This window comes from Protopterus annectens, chromosome 6.part0 (genome assembly GCF_019279795.1).
Source record: "Protopterus annectens isolate FY-2018-M chromosome 6.part0, PAN1.0, whole genome shotgun sequence".
Lineage (NCBI taxonomy): Eukaryota > Metazoa > Chordata > Ceratodontiformes > Protopteridae > Protopterus > Protopterus annectens.
In genome coordinates this window covers 1,731,535,587-1,731,555,831 of record NC_056737.1, presented here as the reverse complement: position 1 = coordinate 1,731,555,831, position 20,245 = coordinate 1,731,535,587, and the positions used below count along the sequence as shown (strand labels likewise).

Genomic DNA, 20,245 nt, shown 5'->3' with positions numbered 1-20,245 from the left:
CCCACAACCATTATTTTCCCAGTTTTATGAACATGGGGTCCAGGTGTCACAACAGTGGCCATTTGCTGCTTTACTCCACAACTTTTCCACTGTCACAATGTACATGGCAATATTAGTTCTCCCAGTCTAAACTCCTTTTGCAACCGGTCTATATTACAACGTCGAACTCACAGGAGCCCGAACGTTGTAATATTGAACCGAAAAGTTAGAAATACGAAAACAGTGAAGCCATGGCACACTGATTTTTTTTCCCAGTGAAAAAAATCGGTGAGCTGTTTTTAGGGCTTTGCTATTTCCTCCACTGTGGTGCGATCTTGGAGTTGGTATATTTGAGTAGGGGTTTAGGTTTAAAGTGCAAGTGTTTTTTTTTTTTTTTTGTAACGGAACAGCAATTTTTTTTCCCTGAGAAATACAAATCGCTGTTCTGTGTTTTCGTAGTTACTGGGTTTCGAACATCACGGTTCGATATTACACTGTTCAAACTCCTGTGAGTTTGACGATATAATATACACCCTTTTGCAACACACACTCCATCTCTAGTTCCATCTGTAATATCTATTTTGCTAACCACTCTGACTATAAATAATCTACGGATATCTCTAAAAATAGACTTGGTGATGCCGTTCTATCTTGTACTTTCTGATAAAAAATCTTTGCGGTCTATTACATGATTGCAATGCAGTCATTCTAAGTGATACCATTAGGTGTTTTCTTCTTTTCCCCCTGAAAGAAGAACATGAACAATCTGACGGTATCTGCTGCTTGCTCTGCCTTAAAAAGAGCACACAATATTCATCAATTTAAGAGATAATGGATTAAGATGGACCTCAACTGTCCATGTATACAATTTGTCATTAACAATTATAACTGAAGCTCACTCACATTATTCATTTCCTAGCCATGGCGGTTAACTTGCCTCACACATGTATACATTTTTTATATTGATGTGCATTTTTATAGATGTTAAAATATTGGTGTCTTTAATAAAATAAAAGTTTAATAATAAAATGTTAAAAACTGAAGAAGATGGGAAGATATTTGCCATAGGGAGTGTATGTCCAGTGAACCTACCCAGTTAACTAATGGGTATCATTACATTTCAGCAAAAAATGCACTCCTTCATTCAATAGTTCATGAATAAACTAACTAACTAACTTAGAGCCTACATTGGCCAATTTAAAGTTTGCCTAACGGATATCAATAGAGAATATAAAATAAAAAAAAAAGTTATCTAATTCCTACTTAAATGTTGATAAATCATTTGTCAGTCTTATATGTCCAGGTGATGAATTCAATATCTTTCCTGCCATAATATGAATGAGCTCTCTAACTTCAAATTGGAAATAGGAATTCTACATCCCGATGTTTATTTCTCGTACAAATACTATGATCAATAATGTCAATACCTAATATGGCAGTCAATAATTTGTCTTTAAGGCATCTATATATCATAATAATGTCACCTCTTACAAGCCATTTAGCCAAAGAATACAAATATACCAGTTTTTCCTCTATAGGATAAACTTTGACAGACATCGGTTTGGTAAAAGTTTTCTGAATACGTTGCAACTTCTTCAGTTGTAAAACATTTAATACACAAAACTCCCCCTTAAACTCAATAATATGTCTTATACTTGTTAAGCTGATCTTTAATAACACCCAACTACTTCTACTTGAGAAACATTGAAAGACATTCCTCATAAGACTATAATATCATCTAATAATGTTTTGTCACATTAACTTCTAAAAGATTTGTACCTACCATAATACCTAGATCTCTCACTGTTTCATTAGAAACAAATCAGATTATCCGGGGCATAAGGATATTGATTATTGTTATGCCCTTTATGTCAAATGGTACCTTTTCCATTGTTAAATCTCATACCTTTGGTTGTTATCCATTTATATATGTTAATCAATTAAGACTGTAACAGATACCAATCACTAGTATTAGTTACTGCTTGCCCTATCTTAGTATCATCCGTGAATTTACTTAACCATACAGAGTTAGATTTTAGACATTCTGATGTCATTAGGCCAAATAATAGTGTTCCCAAGACTGAACCCTGAGGCACTCCCCTAGACAATCTACACTTGGAGTAGGAATTTTTAATTCGCACTCTATAGGCTCTACCCAGGAGCCATTTAGATTCCCATTTAGCTACACTGCCAGAGTTATCAGTTCTCATCAAAGTTCTTATAACGGTTTCATGGGGAAGGGAGTCAAAAGCCTTATCCAGATCCAAAAACACATCAGTGAGCAGTTAGTTATCCAGTGACCTAACAATATGCTCGTAAAAACTTGGCAGATTAATGACACACGATCTCCCTGAAAGGAATCCATGATGATACATATCAGAGCTAAAGTCCAACAGTGTCCTCTCAAAGCACCTACCCAATATGCAAGTCAGACTAATAGGTCAATAGTTCTCTACCACATATCCTGGTTTACTTTTCAAAATGGGAAGTATTATAGCTTCCTTCTACAGTTCAGGAATAACTTGCTATCTTTTTGGAGCAAATAAGTTAAGCATGGAATCAACTTTTTAGACATTCTTTTTAAGAAATATCCATTAATATCAACAGGTCCTACTGCTGAATTTTGATTTATTTTAGATACGCTTTGCTTCACCATTTCCTCATTCATACTGGGACAAAGCATCACAGAAAGTGAAGTCTACATCACATGGGACCACCCATTACCAACAGTTCAAAATATAGATGTGAGAAAACCGGATACAGTGGTCCATGAAAAGAAGACAAAAGTAGCATTGATCACTGAAATCACCACACCCAGTGACTACAGTGTCTTGTGTACAGAGAGGCACAAAGTTATAAAATATCAGGATTTGCAGGTGGAAACTAGAGCAATATGGAAGAAAGACATTACTGGGCACACTGCATATGCTGTGTAGAGCACTTCTGGCTGACATCAAAGATTGAAAAAATACTAATTTCATGAACTTTTATCATACTTTGACTAAGGAATGGGGTCCATTCCCATCATGGTATTAGAAACCCAAAGCATTTGGCGAAATTAAAAGGGACAAATGCAAGCAAAGGAGAGAGTGCTGGAATTGAATTCAACCTTAAGTCTTGGTGAGTACCTTCATGAGGTCAACCCTGTTTTCCACAAAATCTCACCAAGATGACAAGGATTTTTATCATGGACAGAAGTAGGTTAAAAAAATAAAAAAAAGACAACTGGGTGCACAAAACCCAGGATAAAAAAGTACCTAATCCTGGTAGGCACACTGGTGACAGGCCTGGAAAAAATAACAGTGTAGAATCCTCTTGACATGGAAATATTCCTACAACGGGACTAGCCAGGCATGGCCTGCTTATTATTGAAGGAAGTAGTAGCCTACAAAAATCACAAAACCAATAGGCCTAGAAAGAGTCATAAGGATGATAGAGTGGACTACTCAGAATAAGAAAAAAATTATGTATTTTTACTACTATGCAAGAAGCCCAGAATTTTCAGACAGAAGATGCACAAAAAGATTAAGTGAGAAATTAGAGGAATGAAAAATATTTCCACAAGAAAAACTGTCAGAAGCTTCAATTAAAAATTTGTGTCCATTAATACCACAGATTTATGAAAAACATTATAAGGCCAAGAAACCTTGGGCTGTTTGGAAAAGGAAGTGACTGAGGAAGTGCAAAAATATAAAGAACAAAATCTATCAACTTTTGAAAGGTATAATAAAGAAATATAGACATGGGAAAGAAAGAGAGATCTGATAAGGTGCAATATTTATGCAAAGGAGAATGCCAAATTAATCAACACAAAAAAAATGTCAGCCCTAAAGATATCTGGAGGGAAATACAGGCAAAGGCATCCAGGTATGGAAAATTTCACAATAAAAAAGTAAGATCACAAAGAGGGAACACAGAAGAGAAGATTAGTAAAGTAGAAGAAAATAGAAGTTGAATTTATGGAATACACACAAAACTAGTACAAACATTCAGTTGATGCTGCACAGCAAAGGAAGTAACAGGAAACTGTGGCAATTCTGATGCAGTCAATGTTGTGGAGTGATAGGCCAGTGAGTTACCATACGAAAGAACAATGGATGACAGAGGATGGAACGGAAGAAGAATGTGTCACAGGAAGATACTCTGCAACTTTCTACTGAATACCCACAGGAAATGGAGAACAAAGAAACCCCAGGCCCAGATGCAGTACCTAACTTTTGATTAAAAGTATTAACAACTTTGCACAAAGATTTAGCCATGAATGCAAACTATTTATATGTACACGCCGAACAAACACCAGCCTGGTTAACAACAGGAAAAATAATACTCCTAGCTAAGTGTGAACCTGCAAGCTACCCTAAAAGCTGTAGACCAATAACTTGCCTTCTTATGACATACAAACTATACACTGGAATTCAGTCATTCAGAAGAAAACTCAGTCATGGCAATAGAACAAAAGGGTAATAAAAGAAAATCATATGGAACAAACAATAATGTGTTGTTAAAGTCATAATGGAGATCTGTAAATAGGGGAAGAACCCAAGTATGGCATGGATAGACTATAAAAAAGCATTTGATAGTAGCCCACATTCATGGATAAAAAGAGTGCTTAAAATGTATAAAATACACCCTACACTGAACGATTACATTACAGTGACCATGAAACAGTGGCAAACCACTCTGCGGTTAACCCATGATAAAGGACAAATTATTATTCCAGGGATAAAAATTCAAAGCGGATATTCCAGGGTGGCTTTCTGTCACCGCTGCTCTTTTGTCTTGCCCTTAAACCCATTAAGCTGTCTATTTAACAGATTAAGTCATGGCTACAGGTTGGTTCCCAGAAAACAACAAAGTGTAAAGACTTCTCATCTTTTTGTGGATAATTTAAAACTGTATAGTTCATCAGATGAGAAACTGAAAGCACAATTCCGAGTGGGCAAAACTTTTTCAGATGATATAAGAATGTTATTTGGTCTTGATAAATGTGCAAAAGCAACCTTTAAAGCAGGACAGCTACAGCACCTAGAAAACATCAGTTTGGGACAGGAATGCAATATAAAAGAATTTGAGCAAGAGGGAGTATAAATAATTGGGAACTGATGAAGGATCAACAATAAAACATTAGCAAATGCAAAAAACTTAGGAATACTTTACAGGACTTGAATTAATACTGAAAACAGCACTGACATCAAGGAACAAAGTCCAAGCTATAAACCAATTTGCCCTTCCTGTCCTAACTTAATGTTTTGGAGTGACTGACTGGCCATAAAAAGTGTTGGATCAGTTGGACAGGAAAGCAGGAAGGATGACTCATGCTCAAATTATTTACAAAAATTAGGGCATACCAAGACTATATACGGGCCTGCTCGAAATTGATTACATGTATAGATTTGTAATCGTGGGAATGAATACATATCTGCTGACTTCATAAGACCCAAATGTAGTGGATGTTTTGAAACATTAACAGCATAAGTCTAAGATGACTTGTCTGCTTAGTTTAACAGAAGCATATTGGCATCACGTGGGAATGGAAATCAAACCAGAAGTAGATGAAAATGAGCCAGCAACTGAATGTGCCAATAAAATTTAAGAAAAAAAAATACTTTTTTTAATAAAGAATACATTTTATTCAGTCGCACTAAAAAATGAAAATGATTCTGATAATGAGTTACCAGAAGAAGAAGCAGGAATCAACAAAACCAACCTCGAATGCTTTTCTGAAAATCGGCTTATCTGTGTTTCTTTTGCAAAATTTTCACTCTTCTTCCTTATTTTTTACTTTTTATAGTGAATGAATAAAAAGCATTCTTTATTAAAAATGTTTTTTACTTACATTTTTAGTGTTTTACTGTTTAGTAATCTATGTGACCCTAAATGTTTAGTGACTGAGTGAATTGTCAGGCAAATTTCTTAGCATGTAATGTATATTGCAAAACGTATCACTGAACAGGCATTTTGTGATCCTTTGGCAAGTATATGTAGAGTAGGAGTTAAGAAACAGCAGTTCAGCAATCCGTCTTATTTTATTTTTTTAGTTTATATGAGTCAAGAAAGGTCAATTCAGTGATTCATTTTATTTTATTTCTTTTTTAGTTGTCAGAGAGGTTATTTCCTTCACATCATCTCTTTAGATTAACACACACACACACACACACACACACACACACACACACACACACACACACACACACACACACACACACACACACACACACACACACACACACACTCTTAAAAAACTAAAAGAAAGAAAGAAAAATTGGAATTGCAATTACCACGGAACTGCAACTGTATGATTACATAGGAAGTCTTAGGCGAGTAAAATGGAAACTCAGCAGTAGTTCAGAGTAAGCAGATAGGGGGGTAGACAGGCCGGATAATGATGCAACTCAGTGGGTGTTGCTTCTGCAACCCAGAGGAGATGCACGACAGAGCCACAGAGAGACACAAAGTCAATTTCAATAGAAAAACATTATAAATGATGATGATGATGATGATGATGATGATAATAGTAATAGAGACACAGACCCACAAAGCCAATTTCAATAAAAACATTCTTAAAAAAACAAAAAAAAAAACAAAACAAACAATATAAGGTGAAGGATCAGATAAGATGGCAAGAAATGTGGAAAATTCATAAATATACTTGCAAGTACAGAAACTCTTGGAACAGCCTCATGTTGATCAAGACTGAATGCAGGAATGGTTAAGAAGAGGTGAATTTAAACCAAAGGAGAAAGGTTAATATTGGTGGCCGAAGACAGTTGACAAAGTCCATTGAACATGTGGGAAAAACAGACAAATGTAGGTTTTGTAAAACAGAACTGGAAACAGTGACACATCTTGTTGCTGGTTGTGATATACTACTGACAGGACTGTATACTGAAAGGCATAATAATGTGGCAAGACTGTTGCTTTGGTGATTGTGCAAACATTATAATACTGAGATAAAAAAACATTGGAAACATGAGCCACAAAGCATTGCAGAAAATGACAAAGTTTATATCACATGGAATCACCCATTACCAACAGTTCAAAAAATAGATGCGAGATGCTACACCCAGTGACTACAGTGTCTTACATACAGAGGGAAGTCATATAATACCAGGATCTGCAGACAGAAATGAGGGCAATGTTGTAGAAAGATACCTAGACAATTCAAACAGTAGTAGGAGCAGAAGGAGTCATTACTGGGCACACTGTAGGTACTGCGAAGAGCACTTCTGTCTAACATCAAAGATTGAAACAATACTACTTTCATGAACTTTATTCATACTTTTAGTTAGGAAAGGGGTCCATTCCCTCATGGTATTATACACCCAAAAGACTCAGAGAAATTAAAAAGGGGCCAATTGCCTCTGCCTAATAAAGGCAAGTCATTCCCCAAAATCACTTGGGAATAATTACTAAACAAACCATCTGCAAACAAGTTCACTAGTACATTTGAGTCAAATCAGTTCTGGAAAGTGGCTTCTACAAATGAGGCATCTAATCTAGGCTTCATATCCTGCCCTTCAGGTGACCAGTAATCATCTAATTTCCTCAGAAAATGGCCTAACCTTACCTACATCACACATACTTACATGGCTCAACTCAGAGAAAACAAAGCCCACAGAATACTTTTTACCCTTCTAATTATCTCAAATCACTACTAACCATGTTTTACCTTTACTTGGACAAATTCCACTAGACTCTCCTCTTGGGCTCAACAATATTTGCCAATGGTTTCTTTACCACTGCAGACACTATATTACCACTCCACTAAAACACATCTATAACATCTACCTCACCACTCATACTATGCCAACCATCTGAAACTCCTACTCTGTCAGGCTTGTAACTAAAGAACTGAAGTCAACATCCTACATACCCTAGGTAAGGTTTAGAAAAAAAAGTCATCTGTAATCAACTTACCTCTTACCAACTAAAATATCACTAACTTTCTAGGAAACATGGCTTCTGGGGCCGGAGAAGCAGCATGACAGTACTTGATCCTGACTGATGACATTTTATCCAAGATGGATGGGGGAATCCGACTGGTGGTGTGTTTATTGTCCATTTCCATGCCTTCAATATGGTCGTTCACTCAGTCCTTCTTATCCATCTTCAAGACACTGGCATCAGCCCCGAATACACAAGGTTATCTAAGAAATTCTTCAGGATAAGGATAGCTTTCTGATACTGTCTACAGTCTCTCCAATTTCCTGCAAGGTTCCATTCTTAGTCTTCATTAAGAAACTTCCTCTTGATTAATGCCAACTTCCACTACTTCTACTTGCCGATGATTTTGTCATTTATAGGTCTGACTCATCTCAAAAATCCATTAAAACACAAGTCCAAAAAGACCTACTATAACTGCATAACTGGTTCATATTTAAAAAAAAAAACAAAGGTTATTCAAACTTAAAATATCAGACTATTTTGCTTGGCACAAAAAACCCTAGCTAAGTCCCCTCCCACTTCTTCATATCACAGACTGTGACAATAATTTATTTAACATTTGTTAACCGGGAAGGTCCATCTTGAAACAAAGCCAATTTTCAGTGAAGGCCCGAGGGAAAATGCTCCAGATGCATTTCTTTATAATGTGGGAGGAAACCGGAGCACCTGGAGAAAACCAACATGAATGCAGGGAGGACATGCAGACTCCACACAGAAAGCACCCCAGCCAAGAAATGAACCGGAGAACTTCTTGCTGTGAGGTGACAATGCTACTACTGCACCATCCAATGATAATTGCATTGAATCTGCCATTTAGATATCTGGGTATATGGCTACATCAGTCCCTCAACTTCCATGAACACATTGAAAAACCATGAACCAAGCTCAACTACCCAATTTTCTGACTCCAGTAAAATGTCTCATTTCCTCTCTACCCCTATCAGAGCAGCTATAGGCTAGGGTATCCTTCTCACACAATTTGAGTACAGACTCCTCTTGTATGCCTCTCCCAAAAAAAAGTAACCATCTTTCCAACACTTGCAAATAAAATCTGCCACTTCAAATCAAACTTTCCTCTCTTTCTAAGACTAAGTGGCTACCAGTGCAATCCAGAGCTGATCTTATTCTTGGCTCTTTTATTTTCAGAGTACTTCAGAAAGACTACACCCCCTCCGGCCTTGCCTCAAAGCTGTTTGCTGAATCTATGACTTATAACCTCAGAAGCCAATGCAGAGATTGCCCATCTGTACAAACAATTCCTTTCAGGCTACATTCTACTAGTCATAGCTTCTCATTCCTTGCCACGAAACTACTCAGTTTTCTTATCTCAATTCAGGCATTTTCTGAAAAGGCGGTATGAATACAACCTTATGAATACAGGGTATGTCACATAGCTCTGCACCATTTGCAGATAAATCCCTAACAAAATACTCCCTCTCGCCCTCTTTCTACCTACATGTCTTTTCTCAACTGCCTGCTGAGCTACCTGGTAGAAAATACCCAACTGTTCTAACAGAATTCCACAGAATCTAATCCCTCACATACTCAACTGCAGACTTAGCAATTTTCAAATGATATCCAACCTTTTTGCAACTGCAAAATCTACAATCAAGCTTACTTCTGACTCCTTCTCTTCCTCCTCTCCTTCCTCTCACCCCTTTTTATTTTATTTTTCTAACTTCTTATACAAGTACATATACATTGCTTTTGAAATGCTTACTTGAATGCAACAAATGGGTTTACCTGCATGTAAATGAACATTTGCCTGTATTCATGCATATGTTACCTCTATGGATTTATACAGTTTCCTATGCACATATATTTCATATTAATGCCATTTTGATGTACCATTTTTTGCTAACATTTATGTAACCCGGGCCAAGTCTGCAACTTGTCATTTGTGATCACTGCTTCACCAGGTAAACAAATATAAATAAAAAAAATTACGAATAACAGTCTTACAGATGCTGAATGCAAATACAGGTGTGTACAACTGGCTGCCAGCATCCCAAACCAAACACGACTCCATTAAAAAAACAAATAAATAAAAGGATAGAGCAAAAGTGAATGTTTAAAACTGTGGAGTGTGCCTATGAATGCTGTTGTGTTACACAAAAGGAGTATATATCTAATCAACCACTATCCATGATGGGGTGAGTATGAAGTGTTTTCAGACAGCAGGTCCTGGGCTACCTGCCTATCCCCCATCATAGTGTGATGCCCTCTGTCTTCTTATCTTCCCATTACTGGCTAATTACAGACAAACCATATAACAGTGAAAGCCCCCAATGAGCTGCAGTATTCAGAACCAGTGTACATAATACATGCTCTCTTTACACTAAAAATATAAATAAATATGTATCTGTATATCTATCTATATACACACACACATATATATATATATATATATATATATATATATATATATACACACACACACACACACACACATATATATATATATATATATATATATATATATATAAATATACATACACACACCTGTGTTTCTGTCTCTCTCGCCATATTATAAAGCCAACAGTATTCCACTGTGTATGAAAAAGTCACCGTTATCTAACCTGACCCTCGGACAGTTTGAGGAGGAGGATTAATGAAATTTCTGATGAACAGGATAACTTTACACTCTATGGTGCCTCTTGACCATTATCTACCAGATGCCTTAGCAGAAGTGGACCTCTTCCTAGAGGACTAAGATGCCAGTATTCAGTCTTAAAAGTTTTATTCAATGGACAAGCATTCTTGTCTAAATACTGTTTGATAGCACAGAATTTTCTCAGTGTTATACAAGGTTAACATGAGTGGAAGGAATCAGTGTGTTAGTGGCTAGGAGCAAGGTGGTTGGTAGATTATTTGCTATTTGAATGTCTTTAGCTGGTCAATGGGGTGGGTGGATTATTCTTAAACTGAATATCTATAACTGTATTAATAAACAATATATATATAGAGAGAGGGAGAATGCACTGGCATACATGCGCACATACAAGCCACACCAGTGCACAATAAGGATAAATGGATACATTTGATTCACATATAAACACATGCGAGGATAATCCTAATTAAGGTGGCATATATATCCCCTGAGGTTTGCCTGCACTGTATCCCTGTTTCACTGACATATATAACTACATTTTCTAAAACAGGTCAACAATAATGTATGGCAAAAATATAGACAGTGCACCCTTATAAATGGAGCATCATAGACATGGGCATTAAGGCACTGATGTCACAGTACTTCCACTGCAAAGAAAATATGTCAGACACGGAAAATGAATGGGACTACACAGAGCAACTTTTTGCAGGAACGCACAGTGCATACCAAATGAAGTTCATTTGCATGGCATGTTATGGAATCTCATTATTTTTGTAGGATGTAAATTAAATGTTCTGGGTCAGCTATGACTCGTGTGGGCTTGCGAACAGCACTTTTCCTGCCACCCTTGTACTGATATTGGCTCACATGCTAGTCACAGAATGCCTACCTTTAAAAGGCATGCAACTCTAGAGGGGTTTAGAGAATAGGTGACTTGGAGAACGACCTGTGGCATCGGGCTTCACACACTAACACACACCTTGTTGGGCAGTACTGCTTGCTTAATCATCCTTCACTTTACTACATGTATGCTGGGTTAAGATGCATACAGGTCTATTTATTTGTAGCATTATTTGCCTCATTTGTACATGTATTACTGTCATCAGACACACTCCGGATATGTTTATCTTGTTTTCACTAGTGCTATAGTTATGAAGTTAAGGGTGTGTATGTGGCAATAGGATTTTACTACACTCCAGCGTTACTGCATCTTTCATATACACTAGGGTACAACTTTGTGACATTTGCTGGTTAGGGCATGTTGGCCAAGTTTATACTCTCAAGCTTTTGGAATCAGATGTTTCATTTTTAGCACTTACTCTTTAAAACTCATTTTAATGAATACACAAAAGCCTCTTTTAATTAAGATAATACTTTCCAAAATTTTGGGTACCTAATTTATAAGCAAAGTGAACAGCTTCATGATAAAAAGCTACCTTCGTTACTAAAAATAAACAAATATCACAATACATGGCCCATATGGGGGTGAGGTGAAAGATGCACTTATGTCTGTAGAACAGGAGGAGTTCAACTATTTGTCACATAATCAACTTCACCATTGCAATACCAGACATTACACATACTTCAGAGGTCACGCCACATACATGCCTCACTTGTCACTCCACATACTCCATTTAGTTTTCTAAGGTGCTTTTTTATATATATATATTTTTTGAGACTAGATTTTAAAGTAGATATTATTCAAAATGGATGGGATTGAGGAAGCATACAATTTTAATTAACTGCTTTTTTCTGTTTTGGGGCTTATTTTGAATTATTATCTTTTCTGGTAATTTTAGATCGCTTAAAGGGTATTTTTTAGCTATTCAGCCTAGTTTTTAATTAGCTGTGAAGGGGGACATTTATTTATTTTATTTATTTACTTCTGGCAACAGTGTACTTTGTCTTTTAATTAGGTATGGCATTTTGTCTTGAAGTGGGGTAGGCCTAGCAGTCTCTTCCTGGAATGGCAACGGAATACATTTTGAATCCAATTTCTAGTACTTAGTTTCAACCTTGTTTTTTTTGAGGACAGTCAGTCATATCTCTAGATGGCCTCAGTCAAAAATATGGAGGGTCCCTGAGTGGTACATCTCACACACACACACACACACACACACGCTTAAGTTATATGATATTTTGGGGGAGGAAGATTTTTTTTTTTTTAATTTCATTTATAAGTTGATCTCAGCTCTGGTGTCAGAGGCTGGTGGAAGGAGTTGTGTATGTGTTAGATGAATTTTCACTTTTTACATAATTTGATTTGTTTTTCCGAATGTTATACAAATGCTTTACATTTCAGACTGTTTATAGGTTCCTGTTTTCTAATTTGGCAGGGGGTGCTCCTTCCTTGTGGTGGTAGGCTTTTTTTTTTTCTGACATCCATTTTAATCTTTTTTTCTTGTGTATTTAATGGATAGAAAAGTTCTTTCTTGTGTGGCTGGCTGTCTTTTTGGTTTTATGAGTAGAGGTCCACCAAAAATTTTCTCTCTCTCCTTCTATTTTGGCATTTTTTACAGCATGTTGGGTGTGTTTACTGCTTTATTTATTCTCATGTTACAGATTTTATAACATTATCTGAGTTGTATTTGGGGGTCTGACTACTGCCATCATGGTTGTGTGTGTGTGTGTGTGTGTGTGTGTGTGTGCGTGTGTGTGTGTGTGTGTGTGTGTGTGTGTGTGTGTGTGTGTGTTTGCTTAAAAATTTTTTATTCCAATATATATTTTTGGTTTTAGTATTACCGGAGTACTTTCAATTAAAAAAAAGCATTTTGTGTGGTTGCTCTGTCTGCTGTAGTTTATGCAGTTCATGCTTTTGGTTACTGTAGTAGTGGTTCTGTGCAACGTGACTAGGCCTAGCCTGACATGTACAAAGTGTAGATACCTTCATTGTAAATAAATAAAGCATGAAACCATCCTGTACTGCAACCAGGATATTAAACTATATTAAGGAGTTATTTGGTTAGTTTGCTAGGATTAATGCGTACATGTAGCAGCTGATACATAACCGATTCACTGGAGATTAGGGCATCTGTGTGGATGGTAAAGTATTTGTAAGCTAAGATGATAATATGCACATTAAAATGCAAATGATCAGTTTGTTAAAGAATACAGTCATTTAAAGTCATGAAGCAAAAACTACATTTATAAAGGTTACATATCATGTCCCATCACATGCAGCACCTCAAATTCATGAGATCAAAAACTGAACTCATCTTGGAAGCTGTTGCATTTTTTGGACTTGTGAACTCATGGGAATCTATTGTGGTTAAATGTGTGAGAGTAAATACACAACAGTGCCTGCTAAACAGCTTTTTAACTGACAGTAATATAGCGGCAAGCAGTGTTTGCACATTATGGGATTATCATCTAAAAAAAAAAGAAAACATTTGTGGGATTGTTAACCCTCAAAAGGTTATTTCAGAGATCAGACATTTCTAGTATTTCATGCTAAAGACTCTGTATGACTTTCAGTTCTGTTTAAGCAATGCAGAGAAATAAAACCCTGAAATGGAGGAGAGGGCAACACTACTGACAATTTAAGTATGCTGAACACTTTTTATTATTTTAGGGATTTGAAAGTGATCTCATGTCATTACTACTACCATTTTATGTGTCCGAAATGTAACTAGAAATGCCCATACTTTGCACCTGTCACTTCTCTACACACACTGCTCCACTGGGGCATCAGTCTACATACAAGAAAAAAATGGCATTTGCATAAAGGTGCCATCAGTAACTACTGCAATACGCATCTGACAATTTAAGCACATAAAGAACACTTTATATGGACTGAGATAATGCTTACTATCCTGTGCCTTGAACAAGTACCTGAATGATGAAAGCTCCTTACACAGACACAGTGACCTTGAAAACAGAAAGGTGGTTATTAAAATCATGTTGAGACTGAAAACAAAATACAGGAAGATAGTGTTCTGAGGTATGTAGTACTTATTTGTTAAGGTAGTGTTATACCTTTCAACTGTACAGATTTTTGCAGAATTTCCAGATTTTTGCCTCATATTTTTAGTCTGTTCCTCTTAACATTTATGTTTTTCTGGAAATCATTGAATACTGAAGTCACTAAATAATGATAGAGATCTGAATTTCAGACTTCATACCCTTCAGAAAATGCATGCTTATAGGGATAATATGAATTCTTATAGTGACCAAATCTCATTTTATTTAATACACCTATTCCCACTTATGTCATGAAAATAAAATACCCTCTTTTATGGAGTATCTTAACATTAACAAGAAAAGTCATCACTAAGAACTGGAAGAATCAGATATTCCTACTGTGAAGGAGTTTGTACACTTGGCAACTGAAGTCTGTCATCTTGAACTTATCAGGATCAAGACAAGAACATCTAGAATCACCTCTTCATATAATATATGGTTTAAAAAGCTTTGTTTTATAGTAAACACCATTGTAAATAGTTATTTTAGTTGTTTATTATTGCTCTTTAGGTATGTATATTTGTTTCTTAATATGTCTTTTATCGTATATTAATGTTTTGTTGTTACAATTTTCAATAAAAGCAACTGAGAAAAAAGCCAAATATATTATTCTAGCAACTTTTAAAATTTATAAGTGCGATATTTAAAATGTGTCCCCACCCCATTATTTGAGCCTTTGTCAAGATTCTTTGTGCTAAAAGGTTGAGAGGTATGGCAGTGCAGTGACAAGAAAAATTCTAAGTAAATGAAACCAATATGAATGTATTTCTGACAGGCATAATTATATACAATGATCCAGCACAATGAAGACTTGATAACAGTCCCTTGCATTTACCAAAGGCAATAAGGGAAAATAAGATGTTCCAGACGCATGAAAAGTTGCAAGATGACTGAAAGGACCCTGTGATAACAAGGACATTTATCTCTTACTCAGCTGCAAGGCACAAAATAGCTACAGGAAGGAAATTAGTGTTATCTTTCTTATGCACTCTGAGGGCTGCAGTCATTATGAAATACAGCTAGCATGAAATATACAGGAAACAGAATGATCTGCAACAGTTAAATACAGCAGAAACAAAAATGTTCAGAATACTACAACCACATTTTAACACATTTTTCCGTTTAAACAGAAGTACTTATAAAATGTTATACCTCTGAAAATGACGATGAATCAGATGTAGCAGTCTACATTTATGATATGATAAAAAAAGAACAGTCTGGAAAATAGGTCATAGCCCCCACCTGTACTAAATTACTACAGGTCAGGACTTTTTTTTGTCCAAATTCTCTAAATTAAAAAGTGTCAAAGTAGTTAACACTGCTGCTCCACAGTGTTTATTTCTCCAGTATGAGTCTCAAGTGGAGGGGGGAGGCCTTCTATATGAAGCCAGCAAGGTGTCTCTGAGCCCACATGGATTTTACACATGGTGTTGGGGTTTCCTCCTCCATCCCAGAAAAATGCTGCAGATGAACTAGTAATTCCAAAGTGCCCATAGGCACTTATGTGCTGGGTGAGACTGGTGTACATGCCCTGTGATGCATCCCAGCACTCAGTGGATAACAAGGCTAGGAGAGTGTCTACTAACTCTGACGGAGATTAATTGGGTTACTGAAGAATTTATTAATGTTATATTAGAGATTTTAAGTGAGGTTCACAGATGAACAAATGAGTTCCAGACAAGATGATTAAAAACAAACACAAAAAATACCCCACACTACAACAGAGGCTAAACTCCCATCCAACCCACACTGGAAAGGACCCTCCTAAGTGAAAATGCATGGAGAATAAACCAAATGCAATTTTGTCAAGCAGTCTAGTAAGTTATCCCACTCTAAAGTGGGAAAACATACTTACACTGTTCCCAACTTAAAGAATTTTGCAGAATGTCCAAATATTTTTACACATTTTTACTCTGTTTTTCGTAAAATTTGCATTTTTCTGGTAAATCATTGAACACTGAAGTCACTAAATAAGACACTTGAGTTTCAGACTTCCTATCCTTCAGAAAGAGTATACTAATGCAAAACCTGTTATTCTTGCAACTTTTAACATTTATAGGAGCAATGATTACAATTTCTCCATGATTTTGAGTCTTCGTCCCGTCATTACAATTTTTGGTTCTAGAGTTCTTGCAATAAGATAGCCGACTTTAGGCACCAGAGAACCCTAAAGTCACTGGAGCCCCCAGCCACAGCAAGTTATCTTATCTTGATATTTTGTAATATGTCTGTCAAACCAACAAAAGCTAGTACAGAAATCTTGTACACTTAATAAACCAGCTGGGTCATAACCTTATTTATATCTCCTTAATTTCAAAGCTGTCTCTGGTTATAGTAACAGTGTTTTATCTAGTAACAGGCTTCACAATTCCATTAAATATTTTACCACTGACATAGTGCCCCTGACTTAGTTAATCCCTGCTGTTGGACATTCTCTCCACTAAAGGTAACATATCAGTCTTTAGTTACCTGCAATACAAGTTTTGCAGGGGAGCCCCCCAATCCTCCTTGACTGTGTGGGGGCCCCACAAAAGCGGCTGCTTTTGGGGAAAAATGAGGAGAAAACAATGTGTTAATTTTAGGATTACACCGTTTAACCTTAACAGGGCTGTCATATGATCTTGTTTGGATAAAGGCTGATAATAGCCTCTGCTCTCAACAGCACCCATTACAAAACTAGCCTTGCTCAGGTGTGTGTGTGTACAGAAAGCTGCTGCAGGTTATTTGGAGTGTGTGGTTATTGCTTGTTTAATTTTCATCACAGTCAAACCTTAGAGGTATTCACAGGAGGTCATTATAGCCTGTATTGGACTGAGGACAGTATGGTCATTGTTTATTTTACTTTACTCACGAACTCAGATGTATACAAAGAAGGTTATTGTAGCTTGTGTAGGAGGAAAGAAGTAAAATACATTATTGTAATCATTTTTTTTTTCAGTTTCCTCACAATCACACATCAGACACAAATACAGGTGGTTGCCTTTGAGGGTTACGAGTGAGGAGGCATTCTATGTATATTTATGTGTGTGTGTGTATAAATATATATATATATATATATATATATACACATACATACACACATACACACACACACATATATATATATATATATATATATACACACACACACACACACACACATATATATATATATATATATATATATATATATATATATACACACACACACACATACACACACACACGTGTGTATACGTATATTTTTGCGTATGTGTATATGTATATCGGCAGTCACTTGAAATACATGACAGTGGCAATTTGAACCTCTGCTTTCATCCTACTCTAATCCCATAAATGTATAGGCAGAGGTTGTCTTTTTTGCAGGGTTAGGGAGGCAAGCAGTATTTCCATATAGGACCTGTGTATCCCTACAAAAACTGGTTGTTAGTTTACTGTGAGCTACTATTTTGTCAGCTTTGACCATTAAGTCTTGGGCACAACTTATGTCTTCCTTAGAAGAAAAAAAAGTAAGACTGAAATTCTTTTCTTACTCATGATTTTTGTTTAGGCCACAAATGGATCACAAGGGTGTGAAAATACTCTAAAATGCATCCCAGATGATTTATAACTATATGGCTTCTTGCACCCTGGCTTACTTGAGTTATTTCCTAAATATTTATTACTGTGCTGTCTTGGTCAGGAAAGATGTGTTGAAAGGCTGCAAGGAAAAGTAAAGCTGAACAGCAACCTTGAATTTCTTTTCTTAATCATAATTAATCATTATTTCTGTTCAAACCAACAGTGGATGAAAAGGATGTGTAAAAAGAAAAAAAAACTTTAAAATGCATTTTAGAGCATATATAAAGTTATGACTTTTTGAAAAAGCTGAAGAATAAGACAAAATGTGAGAAAAGGAAGCAAAAATGTAATATGCATGGTATGGGGATCCCAAGACGGGAGGAAACAGAGGGGAGGACCGGGGGGAGGGGCTGAAATAGTAGGCCTAGGGCACCATTTCAGCTAAGTCCAGATCTGTACACAGAGTTATTGTAAAGTATCATTGTTGCAACTAAATGCCAATGACTGTATATTTCCCTTTGTGAGATATTCCAACGCAGTATGGTACATACGTAACCTGTTGTAAGAGCACTGTAGCCACAGGTCAGTCTGTGCACACTACTCCTAAAAAGTTTGCAGCATGAACTAAAAGATTGCTTCAGATGGGTGGCTGTGACTGGGTGATACTGAATCTGGAAGTGCCTAGGGGGCCCCAACTTGACATTTGCTGTGGGGCCCCCAAAATGATAACACCGGCACTGGCACTAAGAGTTTTGAGAGTTATCATTTCCAAACAAGACCTCCCTAGAGGAACATACAATGTTGCACACGCATCCTTATTCTATAACCTATAAGAACATGCCAGCAAAATCATAATGCATGTTAGTGAGTGACTTTGTCTGTACTTGATCACAAAAATATTTGCTAGCATTTCTCTTGGTCCCCGGCAGAATGTGCACAATCATTCTACTAATTTCACTGAACAAACATCACTTGACACCGCAAATCTCAGTATCTTAGTACTGTAAGCTTTAAATGGCTGCTGACACTTAGCTCACTCATATCCTGTCAATAAATAGGCTATTTCCATGTACAGGTTCAGCACAGTGTGCAGAGCTGCATAATGTGCACAATTGAGCACCCAGCACCCCAAAAGTAGCTCACAAGAGCAACTTAGACAAACCAGCACATAACTACAGTTACACAAGGTATCCGAACTGAGCTTATCACAGCTGCATTTATACCCATGTTATGAAGTTACTTAAAAAGACATCCCTACATAACTATACTACCCCTAACTGATAGCTATCTGAAAAGACTATAAATATCTATTTTTTAAGTTCTGCAACTCTCTGTAAATCAAATAAAGATTTACTTCATAATGGGGGAAAAACAGACTTGTAAGCATTGTGCTAATACACCACACACTACTCTGCCAACCCAGAAAGAAATCATTACCTAAGCATCATAAGCCCAGTAAGAATCAAGTCTAAGCAAAAATCAAAATCAAACATTTTATCACATATCATCTCACTTCTAACAGAGTCATCATGAGAAAAAGGGCCATACCAGAACATTCTACAAACAACCATGTTTTAGCAATTGGTGACCCCACAGTCCTCTATGCATGTCAGAATGCAGGTAAAACCCTTATACTAAGCAGAATCCTCCCTTCTTCACAGACTATGTATAGGTACAAAAAAGTGTGTCTTTCTTATGTAAGGTTTAGCCTGGCTACATTCGGGATACCAAAGACTCATAAAAGTTTGATGGACCTCCCCCCTTAACCTGGTTGTGGATGTGAGTGGGTCTAAGACTCGTGCTACTGCAAAGTTTTTGAATACCAAGCCTGAAACTTTTTACCAGTCTGCTGTTTACTTGATTAAAGTGTCATACTACTGAAAAAAGAATTGTTTCATGATGACTTAATTTTTGTTACTACTGACATCAAAGATTTGTTTTCCTCTATTCCATATGCAGAAGGATTGGATATATTTTGAGAATTTTTGACAGACTGTAGTGGGATTTCAAATGAGGATTTCAGCACCTTCAGAACTTTAATGGAGATTGTGTTGGAGAACAACTTTATTTTGAGGAATCATATTTCCATTAAAATAAGGAGGCCGTCATGGGGGACAGTTGTACTCCCATTTATGCTAATATAGTCACAATGCAGCTAGGGTAGGGAATAAAGTGCTGGGGGGGGGGTACGAGCAGCCAACCCAGATCACT

General features: G+C 36.6%; 1 protein-coding gene across 1 annotated transcript in view; it reads right to left on the bottom strand.

The window, feature by feature from the left end:
• ITGAV (integrin subunit alpha V) overlaps positions 1–20,245 on the bottom strand; it is a 1,332,605-nt gene that overhangs the window by 251,774 nt on the left and 1,060,586 nt on the right. The gene's annotated exons all lie outside the window — the stretch shown is intronic.